Below are 15,339 nucleotides of genomic sequence, written 5' to 3' on the forward strand. Positions count from 1 at the left end.
GATATCGTTGAAAAGTTCTCAATGAGGGCATATTATTGCAGTTAAGAAAAAGTCCAAAATCCAATTTTTGGGGGGTTTTGGGCTTTTTTAAACACTTTTGATCCAGTCGACTGCAATCAAAAGGGGAGATGCAGTACTAGATGTTATAACAATACTAAATCCAAAATTTCAACATCCTACGGCTAATCATTTTTGAGTTATGCGAGATATACGTACAGACGTCACACCGAAACTAGTCAAAATGGATTCAGGGATGGTCAAAATGGATATTTTCGTTGAAATATGAAAACTGAAATTTTTCGAAATCACAATACTTTCTTTACTCCGTACAAGGAAGAAAAAAATGTGTATATGTAATTTAATGGGCGTACAAGGAAGTCATGTGGAGTCCACATCAGATTTTTTCTGGGTGATGTTTTATATGACGTTAAATTACGATCGTTTATACGTGGTTTATCGCGATGAGAGGTTCCCGCGTTGAAATTTCAACAGCGCGGTATTTTACATGCGAATAGACAATCCGATAATGATCCTGTAATAAAATTAAGTTTTTGTGTGAACATTTTATAGCGATGTAGTGTTTGTAAAGCGTCTCGGGAAGTACAAGCTATTATAATTGGTTGTTTTGTAATTTACGTCTTCCGTTTGTGAAAATTGTTAAATTTATATATTGGTAGAGTCGTGAAGCTAGTTCCGTTCCTTTTTATGAACGGAAGTTGGAGATAGATACCGTGGTTGACTGGAGCTGTGTTTGAGGGAAGTTGTGTTTTTCGTGTAGTTAGCTGACGTAATTCGTCAATAAATTTGGTGGCGCTGTCACGTATGGGATCAAACAACTATATACTTGTACGCACATACTTCTACGTGTGTTATCTTTACCTGTACATTCATTGTTTTTAATAATTATTTAAAGATGAGATTGTTTTGACATACGATGTAAAGGAAGTATTGTGAAAGTATTGTAAAGGAAGTACTGATCGCAAAATATTTCTGTTTTCAGATTTCAACGGAAATACCCATTTTGACCATCCCTAAACCATTTTGACTAGTTTCGGCGTGACGTCTGTTCGTACGTATGTATCTCATATAAGTCAAAAACTATTAGCCGTAGGATTTTGAAATTTTGGATTTAAAACTGTTGTAACGTCTAGTTGTGCACCTCCATTTTTGATTGCAATCAACTGGACCAAAAAAGTTCAAAATCCAAAGATTTTGATTTTGGACTTTTTCTTAATTGCAGTAAATAAGCCCTCATTGAGAGCTTTTCAACGATATAACATATAAGTGGTACTTATTTTCATCGGTTCCAAAGTTATAGCCAAATGAAATTTTAATAAATGAAATATTTGGATCTTTCAAGGGGAAGACACATCCGTTCGAATCCGACTTCATTTCCCTTTTTTATAATTTAAATACATTGATTTATTAATAATTAATTATTAATTCTGATTGTAAAAAAATTTAAGATAAAAAGTAATTCAATAATAATAAAAAAATAAATAAAAAAGTCAGAAGTCATTAATGAAATAAAATTTTATGTAATTTTCATTTAAAAAAATGTGTATATGTAATTTAATAGACGTACAAGGAAGTTATGTGTTATCCACGTCAGTTCGAATGTTAATATTAAAAATAAAATAAGTGAAAACAGATCGATATTCTTTTAACAAATCAATCTGCTTAAAAAATTCTAATTTTTATCGCGGGGTTTTTTTTTCTATATAATAAATAAAACAAACTAAATTTAAAAATACAATAAAAAATATTTTTTTTATTCGTCAATAATTCTCTCTTTGAATTCGGATGCAAATCCACGTGATACACAGCCAACATAATATATAAATAAAGTATTAATAGGCTGATTAATCCGAATGAAATTATTGAACATGCGACGTAAATATTAAACTTTACATTACCGTATGGCACGGTATAGTCTACTGTCGCGTATACTAAATTATGAATAAATATTTATTTACATTAGGCGCTTAATATTCATTATATTCATAAAAAAAAAAAAAATTTAAGTTTTTAAAAAAAAGTATTTTTCCAATTTAATATTTTTAAATTTTGAAAGATGTTAGCTGTTAATATTAAATATTTTTAAATTTTTTGCTGCATTAATTAATTTTTTAAAATATTTTCGGCACGGATAAAGTGTATAAAAATATTTGAAGAATATTTTTATAGAAACTTACTTTTAAAATAATCTTAACCGAACAAAGTCGGTAGCGGTAGACAGGAAATACCTGATATAGAAAAAAATTTCCGGTTGACCTTGTGAACGTGAAAATAATTACAAGGTTGATTAGATGATGGATGCTACGACTAGTCGTCGGATTTCTTTCTGAGAAATCTTTTTTTTTGCTAGAAATCTTAAGGTGAAGCCAGTTAGTAGTGAGACGTACTGCATAATAGAATATTGTTATATAATTTCCCCGGTTGTCTATTAGTTTAATATGGTTGAAGAACCCTCATTTTACATTGTTCGTAATTTGGTTGTAAATTCTCATATGATTTATATTATTGGTATTTTTTTTTTTTTTTAATTCAAAATATCCCCTGCTGATTAGAAGCGATATATGTAATGCTTTATTCTCGACAAAAGAGGTCATAAGGACTAAAGCAACATTATTTGTTGCTTTCTTGGTCAGATTACTTCTATATATGGGGGATTGATGCCATTAAATTTTCAATTTAAAAGGTGATGGGAGTGAGGCTGTACAGCAATATTACCCTCAGTATCTCCAGATTTCGCCTAATTAAGATCATACTTTTCTTATGCAAATTTGTTAACGATTAAAAAGATAACAATATCCGCAAAAAAACATTTGCAAAATCGCATCCCCACTCCAAAAAAATGCTGTTATAGTATCTACTATGTTGCGATGTCACAGGTGAGCTGTAGAATTAAATAAATGAATAATATTTAAAGTGTAAAAAAGTAACTCGGTCTGGCTGGGTCTCAAACTCAATCGCCCGGTTGAATCGGAATCTGGTGCGTTAAGTCTCGAGGCTACACCAGTTTGCCGATCGTACACAAGCGAAATTTGTTCAATATAAGATTCTATATAAGCTGTGGCGATACTAAACTAATTAATTACATTAGTACATCAGCGCGGTACATAGCAGATACGGTCCACTAGGTCTGAAGAGAAGGTGATTTAGAGGCTAACACTGAACACACAAATACATTCGAACATTAACATTGGTTTACGATCGAATATGTAACATTTACATACGAATTTTCATTTGGTTTTTTGGGTTCCTTAGGTGTCAAAACGTCAAGATCCGTTGTAAACCGTATATGGGACATTCTTTTACAAACCGAACACCTTTCTGACCGACACATTTTTGATTTAGCTAAAACTTTTTTTACGTGTTCTATACGACAAAAGAAGATATACCTATTCGAGGATTTTTTTGGAAAATAGAAAGGGATTGAAAATTTAAGAATTTGGTGATTTTTGGCTTGTAGTATATTTTTAAAAAATTCATAACTCTGGTTCTATTTGAGCTACAGATTTCATTTTTTTTTTATTTTAAAGGTAAAAGAACAAGCTTTAATAAAAAAGTACTTGAAAAAAAAATTATTTACAAATTGAAATTGTTATAAACAATTAAAACGTTTAAATCTGTTTTTAACAATTGCCCCCCCCCCCCCCACGTACCAAGCTTTTAATATTTCAAATGTGATCTCTGTCAAATGTCCTTTCGAAAACGCTTTTTTTTATCGATGGGGAAATAATTATTACTATATGAAAAAAAATTAATTAATCTAGGTTTGTCACATCGGCGCGCGGGTCACAGCGCATGCTACTGAATCGCACGAGGAGTACTGACAGAGCGGAAACGGCCAATACGCAGCTGATTCGAAGAACGCGCTAGATTAATTAATTTTTTTCATATAGTAATAATTATTTCCCCGTCGATAAAAAAAGCGTTTTCAAAAGGAAATTTGACAGAGATCACGATTGAAATATTAAAAACTTGGTACGTGGTGGGGGGAGGGCAATTGTTAAAAACAGATTTAAACGTTTTAATTGTTTATAACAATTTCAAATTGTAAAATTTTTTTTTCAAGTACTTTTTTATTAAAGCTCGTTCTTTTACCTTTAAAATGAAAAAAAAAAAAATTAAATCTGTAGCTCAAATAGAACCAGTTATGAATTTTTTAAAAATATACTACAAGCCAAAAATCACCAAATTCTTACATTTTCAATCCTTTCTATTTTCCAAAAAAATGAAAAGAAAAAAAAAATCCTCGAATAGGTATATCTTTTTTTTGTCGTATAGAACACGTAAAAAAAGTTTTAGCTAATTCAAAAATGTGTCGGTCAATTTTCGACCAAATCTGTACGGTTTGTAAAAGAATGTCTCATATGCCCAAATTGGACTGATTATAATACTTTCCACCTATAGCGCTACCTAGACGGAAAAGTAAAGTTAACGGATTCTGTGTTCAAGTAATGAAGCCACCGGGTTGGTCTAGTGGTGAACGCGTCTTCCCAAATCAGCTGATTTGGAATCGAGAGTTCCAGCGTTCAAGTCCTAGTAAAGCCAGCTATTTTTACACGGATTTGAATACTAGATCGTGGATACCGGTGTTCTTTGGTGGTTGGGTTTCAATTAACCACACATCTCAGGAATGGTCGAAATGAGAATGTACAAGGACTACACTTCATTCACACTCATACATATCATCCTCATTCATCCTCTGAAGTATTATCTAAATGGTAGTTACCGGAGGCTAAACAGGAAAAAAAAGAGTTCAAGTAATGATACGACAGTTAAAAAAGAAAGAAGGTTATGAAATATATTTTTTATATATTGATTATTACATACGAACACATAGACCTGTAATTTTCTTATTTTTTTTTTTGAATTTTGAAATCTCTTGACAAATCGTTAATTTTATGTATATATATATATATATAAAAAAATCGATTTAAACTGATGATTATTTCTATTTTAATAATTATTTCAAGAGTAATTATTTCATGGATAATAGATATAGTCAAGAAATATCTGATACATTGTTTTTACCGTTGCTTTTATAACTGTTTTACATCGACTAATTGTTGGGAATATTTTAATACCGGTTAGAAACAACGTTATTTGTTATATTATAATTATTCTGTTTCTTTTTATTTTTTCCTAATTAGTATCCGTCTGTTTTGTTTTATTTGTTCTTAAGTTATTAAATAAATTACTGTACTATTTTCCCTTAATTTAAATAGTAGTAGTTAAATATCCAGTACGTGCTATAATCTGCTCATTCGGAAACATATTAATAAATAATGCTATTATAACGTATATATCATTTTTATTTATTGTTAATATTACAAAATTTTTCGTTTTTTATCACTTAAATGTCGCGTAGGAAATGAGAACTGGGAATGAAAATTTTGGGTATTGAGATAAAATCAAATGCTCAATCTTTCAAAGGTTTAGTTTTTGCACTGTGTTATAAATTTACAATTTTGTGTTTGTATTTTTAGAACTATCTTCGATATTAAATAATTTTTTTTTTGAAATTGTGCAATATTTGCTTATTAATGTAACTGTAATGAATAATAAAGTAATAAAATAATGTAAAGTAATAAAATAAGAGAGCATTAAAAGATTTAAATGGCAGAAAGGCTCCTGGAATAGACGGAATACCTGTAGAATTACTGCGCAGTGCAGGTGAGGAAGCGATTGATAGATTATACAAACTGGTGTGTAATATTTATGAAAAAGGGGAATTTCCGTCAGACTTCAAAAAAAGTGTTATAGTAATGATACCAAAGAAAGCAGGGGCAGATAAATGTGAAGAATACAGAACAATTAGTTTAACTAGTCATGCATCAAAAATCTTAACTAGAATTCTATACAGAAGAATTGAAAGGAGAGTGGAGGAAATGTTAGGAGAAGACCAATTTGGTTTCAGGAAAAGTATAGGGACAAGGGAAGCAATTTTAGGCCTCAGATTAATAGTAGAAGGAAGATTGAAGAAAAACAAACCAACATACTTGACGTTTATAGACCTAGAAAAGGCATTCGATAACGTAGACTGGAATAAAATTTTCAGCATTTAAAAAAAATTAGGGTTCTAATACAGAGATAGAAGAACAATTGCTAACATGTACAGGAACCAAACAGCAACAGTAACAATTGAAGAACATAAGAAAGAAGCCGTAATAAGAAAGGGAGTCCGACAAGGATGTTCCCTATCTCCGTTACTTTTTAATCTTTACATGGAACTAGCAGTTAATGATGTTAAAGAACAATTTAGATTCGGAGTAACAGTACAAGGTGAAAAGATAAAGATGCTACGATTTGCTGATGATATAGTAATTCTAGCCGAGAGTAAAAAGGATTTAGAAGAAACAATGAACGGCATAGATGAAGTCCTACGCAAGAACTATCGCATGAAAATAAACAAGAACAAACCAAAAGTAATGAAATGTAGTAGAGATAACAAAGATGGACCACTGAATGTGAAAATAGGAGGAGAAAAGATTATGGAGGTAGAAGAATTTTGTTATTTGGGAAGTAGAATTACTAAAGATGGACGAAGATGGAGCGATATAAAATGCCGAATAGCACAAGCTAAACGAGCTTTCTGTAAGAAATATAATTTGTTTACATCAAAAATTAATTTAAATGCCAGGAAAAGATTTTTGAAAGTGTATGTTTGGAGTGTCGCTTTATATGGAAGTGAAACTTGGACGATCGGAGTATCTGAGAAGAAAAGGTTAGAAGCTTTTGAAATGCGGTGCTATAGGAGAATGTTAAAAATCAGATGGGTGGATAAAGTGACAAATGAAGAGGTATTGCGGCAAATGGATGAAGAAAGAAACATTTGGAAAAATATAGTTAAAAGAAGAGACAGACTTATAGGCCACATATTAAGGCAACCTGGAATAGTCGCTTTAATATTGGAAGGACAAGTAGAAGGGAATAATTGTGTAGGCAGGCCACGTTTGGAATATGTAAAACAAATTGTTAGGGATGTAGGATGTAGAGGGTATACTGAAATGAAACGACTAGCACTAGATAGGGAATCTTGGACAGCTGCATCAAACCAGTCAAATGACTGAAGACAAAAAAAAAAAAAATAATGTGTGAAAAATTTCAGATCTTTTTTTTGCAGTTGAATCACGCAGCTGATTAAAAAATATTTGATATATTCGTTAACATTATAAATAAAACTTTATTCGGTTCTCACTAAGAAACGGAGAAACTTTCAAGACATGTTCTACTGGTGAAAATAATGAAAAAGTTTTACAAATTTAGGTCGTTCTTTTTTTTAACCTCCAGGACCACCGTTAGGTATTACTTCAGAGGATGATATGTATGAACGTAAATGAAGTTTAGTCTTGCACAGTCTCAGGTCGACTGTTCCTGAGATTTGAAGTTAATTGAAACCACCAAAGAATGACGGTATCCACGATCTAGTATTCAAATCCGTATAAAAGTAACTGCCTTTACTAGAGCTTGAACACTGGAACTGTCGACTTCCAAATCAGCTGATTTAAGAAGACGCGTTCACCACTAAACCAACCCGGTGGGTTAACGTAATTTAAACTGCATTGTTATAAATTAGGCAGGTTTTGGGGGTTTGGTTTTAATTAACCACACTTCTCGGGAATGGTCAGCCTGTTTGATCAAGAGAACACAATTACGGTACAGTTACATTATACTGATAAGTCGCTAATGACTTTGGTAGTTGCTGCGACTATAGATAAAGATAATAAAAAATAAATGGATGGATTGGGATAAACATAAAATTCTCCGCTGTATCATAAGTATTATGTAGGTATATATGCAAATTGCAAAATAACATGACTAAAGTAAAGACAATAATAAAACATTTAAGTAAGAATTTCAGATCACCATCGCTAACGCACAAGGCTTTAGCTGGCTTTATGTGGTGTTTATTTTTTTCATACTGAATTTTTTTTTTTAGCATTTTATTATTTAAGTAGAACATTTTTAAATTCATTATTTTAAAGAATATCGATTAGGTTTACTAGATAAATACTCCGTGTGCAACTTGTCACGATGTACTGTTTTCAGAATTGCATAAATTTACATAACTTTTAACAATTAATATTCACGTATTGTTCTTTTATTAAATATGTAATTTACACATTTTTTATTGTCTAAGACCGACGTGTTTGAACGATACAGCAAGGTCATAACTGTATATGTTTAAATCTGATGTGAGCGAAATAATTACGAATATTAACATCAGCAGAATTGTTGCATAACGTGTGAAGTAATTTAAAAAATGCACGCGTCACGTAAGCAACACTTATTTAATTCAGCTTGTACCGTTTCACCTACTTACCCTGACGTTTGAATAGTTACCACCATTTAAAATAGTTAATTTAGGTAGTTTTTCTGTTAAAAAATTATAACGATAATAAGAACCGTTCAAGTAAGGTAGTCTTTCATCGATTGTACTAGACTTCACTTCATTTACACTGATACATATCATCCTCATTCATCCTCTGAATTATTAAATCAGCAATTGCAACTCGCTCCGGAGAAGGGGGCGCATTGCTCCCTCCAAAAATCTAGGGCCCCGTTGGCGTATTCCTGCTAGCCTATGAAGTGCTAGCACCGAAAGGATTTCGGCGGATGGTCTGAAGGGGAATTACGTCGGGAGCGCCAGGCGCAAAAGCCTGGTCTTCCGCGGTCGGACCCAGTAATGGGTTGAGAACGCTGGTCCAAAACGGATAGGAACGCTAATCACAAATTCGTCCATAAATATAACAAAACTTATAACCGACACTAAAAATAAACACTTGAAACACGCCCGATCATAGAATCATACAGCAGCAAGGGACGTTGTCCAGGCTCTGCGATTCGAAGGGAGAATTGTGATACTCCCGCCACTTTTGCGTTCCATCCTCTGAAGTATTATCTAAAAGGTAATTACCGAAGGCTAAATTGGAAAAAAGAAAGAAGGAAGTCTTCCATCAATAATGGTAAAGTAATAATATTATTTTGTAATAATATTACAAAATTTTTTCAAAATTTTTAAAACTTGCTTTATACTTTTTAGTCATATTTAAAAAAAATTATTATCATACAGTGCATGAGTTTAATTAATAGATTAATTTCGATTTCAAAAGATATATTGAAAGATTCATATACTGAAATTTCTAATATACAGTATTTATAAAATATCAAACAAATTAAAAAAAAACCCGTATAGCCATTTTGCAGTTTTTGCAATTTTTTACACCTACACCCTTAATTTACCTCCGTACGAGGGGATGTTTGCAAAAGTGATGGTGGAATATTGTATTGTCACCCGAGCTTAGTAACTGTGCAAACTTTCATCAATAGGCAATGTCAGGAAGTATGTTAAATTAAGGATGCAAGATTTGAGAACAAAGATGACGAAAAAACATTGTGTTAAAAAATTGCAAAAAATAAAGAAAAGCAAGTAAAAATAGCCCTGTTAAATGTTAGATGTGTTTAATGCAATTTTTTTTTCAGTTTCGATTTTGTCAACATTTCTATCAATAACGGTTGAATAGTATATAATAACAAAAAACGATTTATTAATCGAACTGTAAATTGATGTAGGACTTCAAATGAAAAAATTCACTCTAAAATATTGTGATATAATTATTCATGATTCGCTCGAAAGCGTTTCAAAATGAAGCAGCATTTTATCCGCGTATATAGTTCAAGCTGGTTTGAACTACCCTAAAGTTTGATCTAATAATCCAGAATTATACTAAATTTTATAAAATAAAGCCAAAAGTCAAGAATTTCTCTTTGCATATCAATTCAGTTTTTCGTATTGCTGTTTTATTTCTTTTTTTTTTTAAATTAACTCATCGCTTTTAAAAATTATCAGTTAATTATTTTATTTAGAATCCAATTTTTCATTTACCTGTATTTCGTATGTACGAGTCTGTGCCAAAAAATAAAATTTTTTGGCACAGATCGTTTTATTATTTTTCAAAGTATTCACCTTTAAGATATATATACTTTGCGTGCATTCGAACCAATTCTCGGAACATTTTTTTCCATTCTGAAGTTGGTACCCCAAAAACATGGTTTTTGAAGAATTAAAGAGCTTCTTGAAGTGATGAAAATCGCTGTCCACGCATTTTTTTTGTTTGACATTAGGGAACAAAAAGACGTTGTTAGGCGATAAATCGGGATAATACGAGCAATGAGACATCCAGTGTTTTTCTCCGTCAAATAATCAATTATTTTACGTGCTGTGTGAGAACTGGGATTGTCATGACGAAGAACGATGCGAAGTTTTCCGGTTTTTTTTCTCATTTCATTGATGACTTCTGGCAAACAAATCGTTCAGCACTAATTGTCCTTTCGATCTTCTAAAGCGGTAGTTGCTAATGTTCAGTAAAACGAAGAAACAAGCGATTTTCTTGGAAGTCCTTTGCGAACGAACCATTTATCTTGGATTCGGTTCGTCCTGGAACAACCAAATAGTTGATTATTACTTAGTTTCCGGCTCGTACGAATATTCCAACTTTTCGTCTCCTATTGCTATATTGTGTAGCAATAGAATTTTTCATTTCCTTGGTCATATTTTTTGAGAGCATTTCCTAACGCCGATACACACGAGCCTATTTTTTAGCTTCAGTCAAATCATGCGGAATCGTTCGGGAATAGACATTTTTCACAGCTAAATGCTCAATCGAATGAACTATAGTCTTCGATATGCCTAAAGATGCCTCTATGTCACGGTAAGTTGCATGCCGATCATGTTGCGCAAAGCATCGATTTTTTTAAACAATAATCGATTTTTGTTGACTTTCACGAAATTCATCGCTGACGGAAGCAACGGCCACGATGAAATTCTATTAACCGACTGTAAATAATCTTCTTTTTTTTGTGGTGATTCATTACCAAAAATTGAACAAAGCGATTTGAAGCATTGTTGTTAAGTTAAGCCCTTACTAAAATCGTAAAAAAATTATCCGACGAAAACCACGTAAAATTTCAATTTTTTCAAAAAACTGTTTTTTTAAAGGCTTACTGTAAACAAACTACTCGGCCGATTTCTGAGCTGCTATTGTTTTACCGTTAACTCAAATTTTATAAAAATAGTAATCTCACATCTCTATAGCGCCATCTTGTGGTAGTTTGTAAAAACATAAAAGGCGAACTCCGTATATCCTTTAGCATTTAAGGAACAATTCGACTTCTTTTATTTTATTTTTATTTTCCTGTTTTGATAACTAGTCTTTCAGGATAAAAAACTCATTTTTTCATTATTAGTTTATTGAAGTTAAAATGAGATATATCTGGAATTTTTTTGTTATTGCTATTCGGATGACTAATATGTTGAAAAGTATGTGGTTAAAGTAATTTTAAAATTATATGAAATATCTTCTTTTTTTGTATTTACAGAGCAATCTTGTCATTCTAACTTATCTAGCTATGATACATCTGTACTAAATAAATTTCTTTATAGATATCCATTACAATTCTCATTTATAGTATTAAAACGGACCAAGAATTAAATACGAGGGTAAGTCAATTATTATCCGCAATGTAGTTATACATTTTATTGCAATACAAATAAGAAACTTACATGTACATCATTTCTCGACATGTCTCCTTGCATTTCAACGCAGTTGGTCCATCGTTGCACAAGCTTCCTGATGCCCTCATAAAAGATGGTTTTCGGTTAAGCTGCGAGCCAGGAATGCACCGTTTCTTTCACCGTTTCGTCCGAGGTAAATCGACGGCCCCTTAATGCCCCTTTGAGTGGACTAAACAAGTGGTAGTAGTCAGAAGGGGCAAGATCAGTACTATACGGAGGATGAGCCGGTACTTCAAAATTGAGTTTCTGGAGCGTTTCAGCAGTGCGGGCAGCAGTATGTGGACGGGCATTGTCGTGCTTCGAATTGCAAGCTTCAACTTGGCAGTAAGCATCTCACTGTAACGTGCACTGTTTATTGTCGTGCCCTTTTCCTCATAATTTTTCAGTACTGGGCCTTGTGAGTCCCAAAAATCCGTAAGCGTCAATTTTCCTGCGGACGGTTTGGTCTTGAACTTTTTTTTGCAGAGCGAATTTGGATGTTTCCATTCCATACTCTGCCGTTTACTCTCCGACTCGTAATGATGGATCCATGTTTCGTCACCGATGACGATTCTGTCTAAGAAGTTGTTCCGTTCGTTACCATAGCGATCCAAATGTTTTTGGCAGATGTCCAAGCGCGTTTGTTTATGCAACTGTATGAGTTGTTTTGGGACCCATCTTGGACAGACTTTATGAAACCCAAATCTGTTGTGGATGATTTCGTAGGCAGAGCCGTGACTAATTTGCAGACGATGTGCAACTTCATCAATAGTTACTCGTCTGTCTAAGAAAACCTGTCACGTGCACGCTCAATGTTTTCCTCATTTGTGGCTGTAAACGGTCGTCCGGCTCCTTTGTCGTGCGTAATTCCTTACATAATTCCTGTAGTTTATATAAAAACTCTGCCCTGCTTGAATAAGGTTTTCATCAAAATCTCAAACTCTTAGTACTTATCGGAGTTTCTCCCATCAAAAACTTTAATTAAATTAATGAATAAGAGGTAAACATTTTCCTTCCTCATGTTTTTAAAAATATTTATAGCATAACTTATGATTTTCCTTACCAACCTCTTCTTTAAAACTTCCCAGTACTTTCTTCTGGATGCCTGCACCATCTCTTTCACCAGTACTTTTGTTTCTTATAGATATTCTATTCTTCCATCGCCTTTGAAGCTTAGTATTTGTGCCACAGTAATTTCTTCTTTTTTACCTGTACTTTAATTTCGTCGATCCACCCTGCTTCTCTTCTGTGGTGTTCCCGTTTTAACTCTTCCACAAACCCTTTCGGCAGCTTTCGATATACAGAATTTAAAAATTGCACTATGTTTCCTTAAGTGATTCTAAATACCAAACATCTAGTAATATTTAAAATAAGAAAAATATTTTAAATTCAGTAAAACAGTTTGTTTTATTATTCTATATATTCTCACAAAGCACAAGCTTGTGGTGATTAAATTTGTCATAATGGTCGATTTAAAGCGTACAGCAAAGTACCCATTATTGTACAAAGGTTTTACAGTAGTTTTTATTTACGTCTATAAAACGTTAATTCTCTTCTTCTATTGTAATCATTTTTTTTCATATCTGTTTTTATTATAATTCTTTATTCTTCCATTTACCTTTATTTCTTTATTGTAATTGCTTTATTGTACTTTCTTTAAATCGTTATTTCTGTTTTAGTAGTTCAGTACACGGAGGATGACTGTTAAATATTCTTAATATGAAATAAATATTTTATTCTGATCGGTCATAATAATGTTTTATATATATATTTCGTCATTATAAAATAAATTATAAATATAAAAACATAAATTATAAAATGAGAAATTGATAAGAATAAAATCCCAATTAATTATTTAAATATGAACGCATGAAATAATGCTAAATTTAAAAAAAATTAACGCTCAAAATTACTACAAAATAATTCATAATAGAGAAGGCGCTATTGAAAATTATTTTCTGCTCATATTATGTATGTACACGATGAACAGGAATTAATTTATTTAACAATTTTTCGACAGAGTTATTGTTCCTTGTTTCTTCAAAAAAAAATTATTTAATTATAGATAAAAATTGATGGAATAAATTTTCAAATTAATAGGTACTTTATGGGAATCCTAATTTACGAAGGTATGAGGACCGTCCACGTTATTCTACACCTGTTGGTACCCGACGTTTATTGTACCGTATAAATGTTGACACACCTATTTTTCTAATGTATCCGTGTTCATATCCTCCGTTGAAAATCAAACTTATAAATTTTATGTTTGATCTTACGAATGCAATAAAGAATCAACACCACACATTGTGTTTCAGCAAACGTTTCACTATCTTCTCCAAGATAAACCCAAACGCAGCAGTATACACAGATGGATCCAAATAGAATGATACCGTTGGATGCGAATTTGTTGTTAATGACAGAAACGATACGTTTGGTGTACCTGGTATTACAAGTGTCTTTAGTGCTGAACTGTACGCTATAAATAAGGCTTTGAATATCATTAATTCCAAGAACCGTCATATCCTTATTTGTAGCGACTCGTGTAGAGTTCTCCAAGCCTGAGAAAACTTTTTATTTCAGACATCCTAACCCCCGAAGAGGAAGACACCCTCCGCCAACCACTCCGTTCCTAGCCCTTATGGGCTTTACCGGAAGTCATCTTCGAAAATTTCGGCTTTTGACATATTCCAGTCCGCTTCAGCCAGGATGCCACCGATGCGAATACCAGTGTACTGCTATTTAATACGTCTTACCGAGTCTTAAGTAAGACTGAAAGGACTTAACGAAACAAAGGAACTGAACTAGCTATCCATAGAAGGTAAAAGTAAGTTCAATACACAACACGAAACGTGAATAATATTTTCATGTTTCGTGAAACAATAACAACACAGTAACATTGAAACAAAACAAAGGACAAAAACAACAAAAATATGATTTATAAATCAAAACATCAACAAAAACAGAATACAAGTGAAATCCAAGCAGGACTCTAGATCCTCTCAGCAATCCTTTCTTTTGTCAGGTACACTATAAAATTCTCCACTATTGCTAATTCGGTCTGGCTCCTCTAGTTTACACGGAGATCCAACGCTGACGCGATAAGATAAGCCGACAGATGGTCTCCGCGCGCATTAACTCGTACTTCGAGCACTCATAAAAAACATGGTAGATGTCATCCAATTATCCACACTAAGGTCGCATCCCAGAATCTACTAGACCGAATCCCGCAGTCTGTCCCTAAAAGCACCATGGCCGGAAAGAAATTGCGTCACTCTATCGTCAACGAAATCTACTCGTACAACACAAACGCTGAGTTTACCACCGCAACATACAAGTGAGTCTCTGCTGGAACACTAGCCACGTGTGAATTCCGGGCAATGAACGTGCAGATTCCGCTGCTAAAGACGTTTTTAGTCAACCATCTCTCACTACTCGTGTTATTGCTCGTACATTTGACTTTATTAACTATATAGAACTCACTCTTAGCGTAAAGTGGCAAAATGACTGGATTGTTACAGTAGATAATAAACTTCAACATATCAAAGATACTGTGTTGTCATGGGACTCTTCCCGCAGGAAAATTCGCTGACAGGAAGTGGGTGGTTAGTTTATATGAGAGCTACTCACGGGCACCTTTTGTCAGTAGAAAATGCACCATTATACGTAAGATGCGACTGCCTTTTAGCTGTGCGCCACATCCTTGTGGATTGCATTGTTATTCGGCCTTACGTCGCAGATTTAAATTATCCAACAACATTCGCCGTATCCTAGGC

The 15,339-nt window shown here is 33.0% G+C and overlaps 1 protein-coding gene across 3 annotated transcripts in view; it reads left to right on the plus strand.

Annotated features, from left to right (window-relative positions):
- Positions 1-15,339, plus strand: part of Rab23 (RAS oncogene family member Rab23) — a 331,158-nt gene that overhangs the window by 18,361 nt on the left and 297,458 nt on the right. The window contains exon 2 of one of the 3 annotated variants that reach the window (XM_075358833.1): positions 1,001-1,073. The exons of the other annotated variants lie outside the window; for them this stretch is intronic. The gene's annotated coding sequence lies outside the window, so the exon portion shown is untranslated. The remainder of the gene's footprint in view (positions 1-1,000; positions 1,074-15,339) is intronic. 3 annotated transcript variants of the gene reach the window in all.

This window comes from Lycorma delicatula, chromosome 3, assembly GCF_047948215.1.
Source record: "Lycorma delicatula isolate Av1 chromosome 3, ASM4794821v1, whole genome shotgun sequence".
Taxonomy (NCBI): domain Eukaryota; kingdom Metazoa; phylum Arthropoda; class Insecta; order Hemiptera; family Fulgoridae; genus Lycorma; species Lycorma delicatula.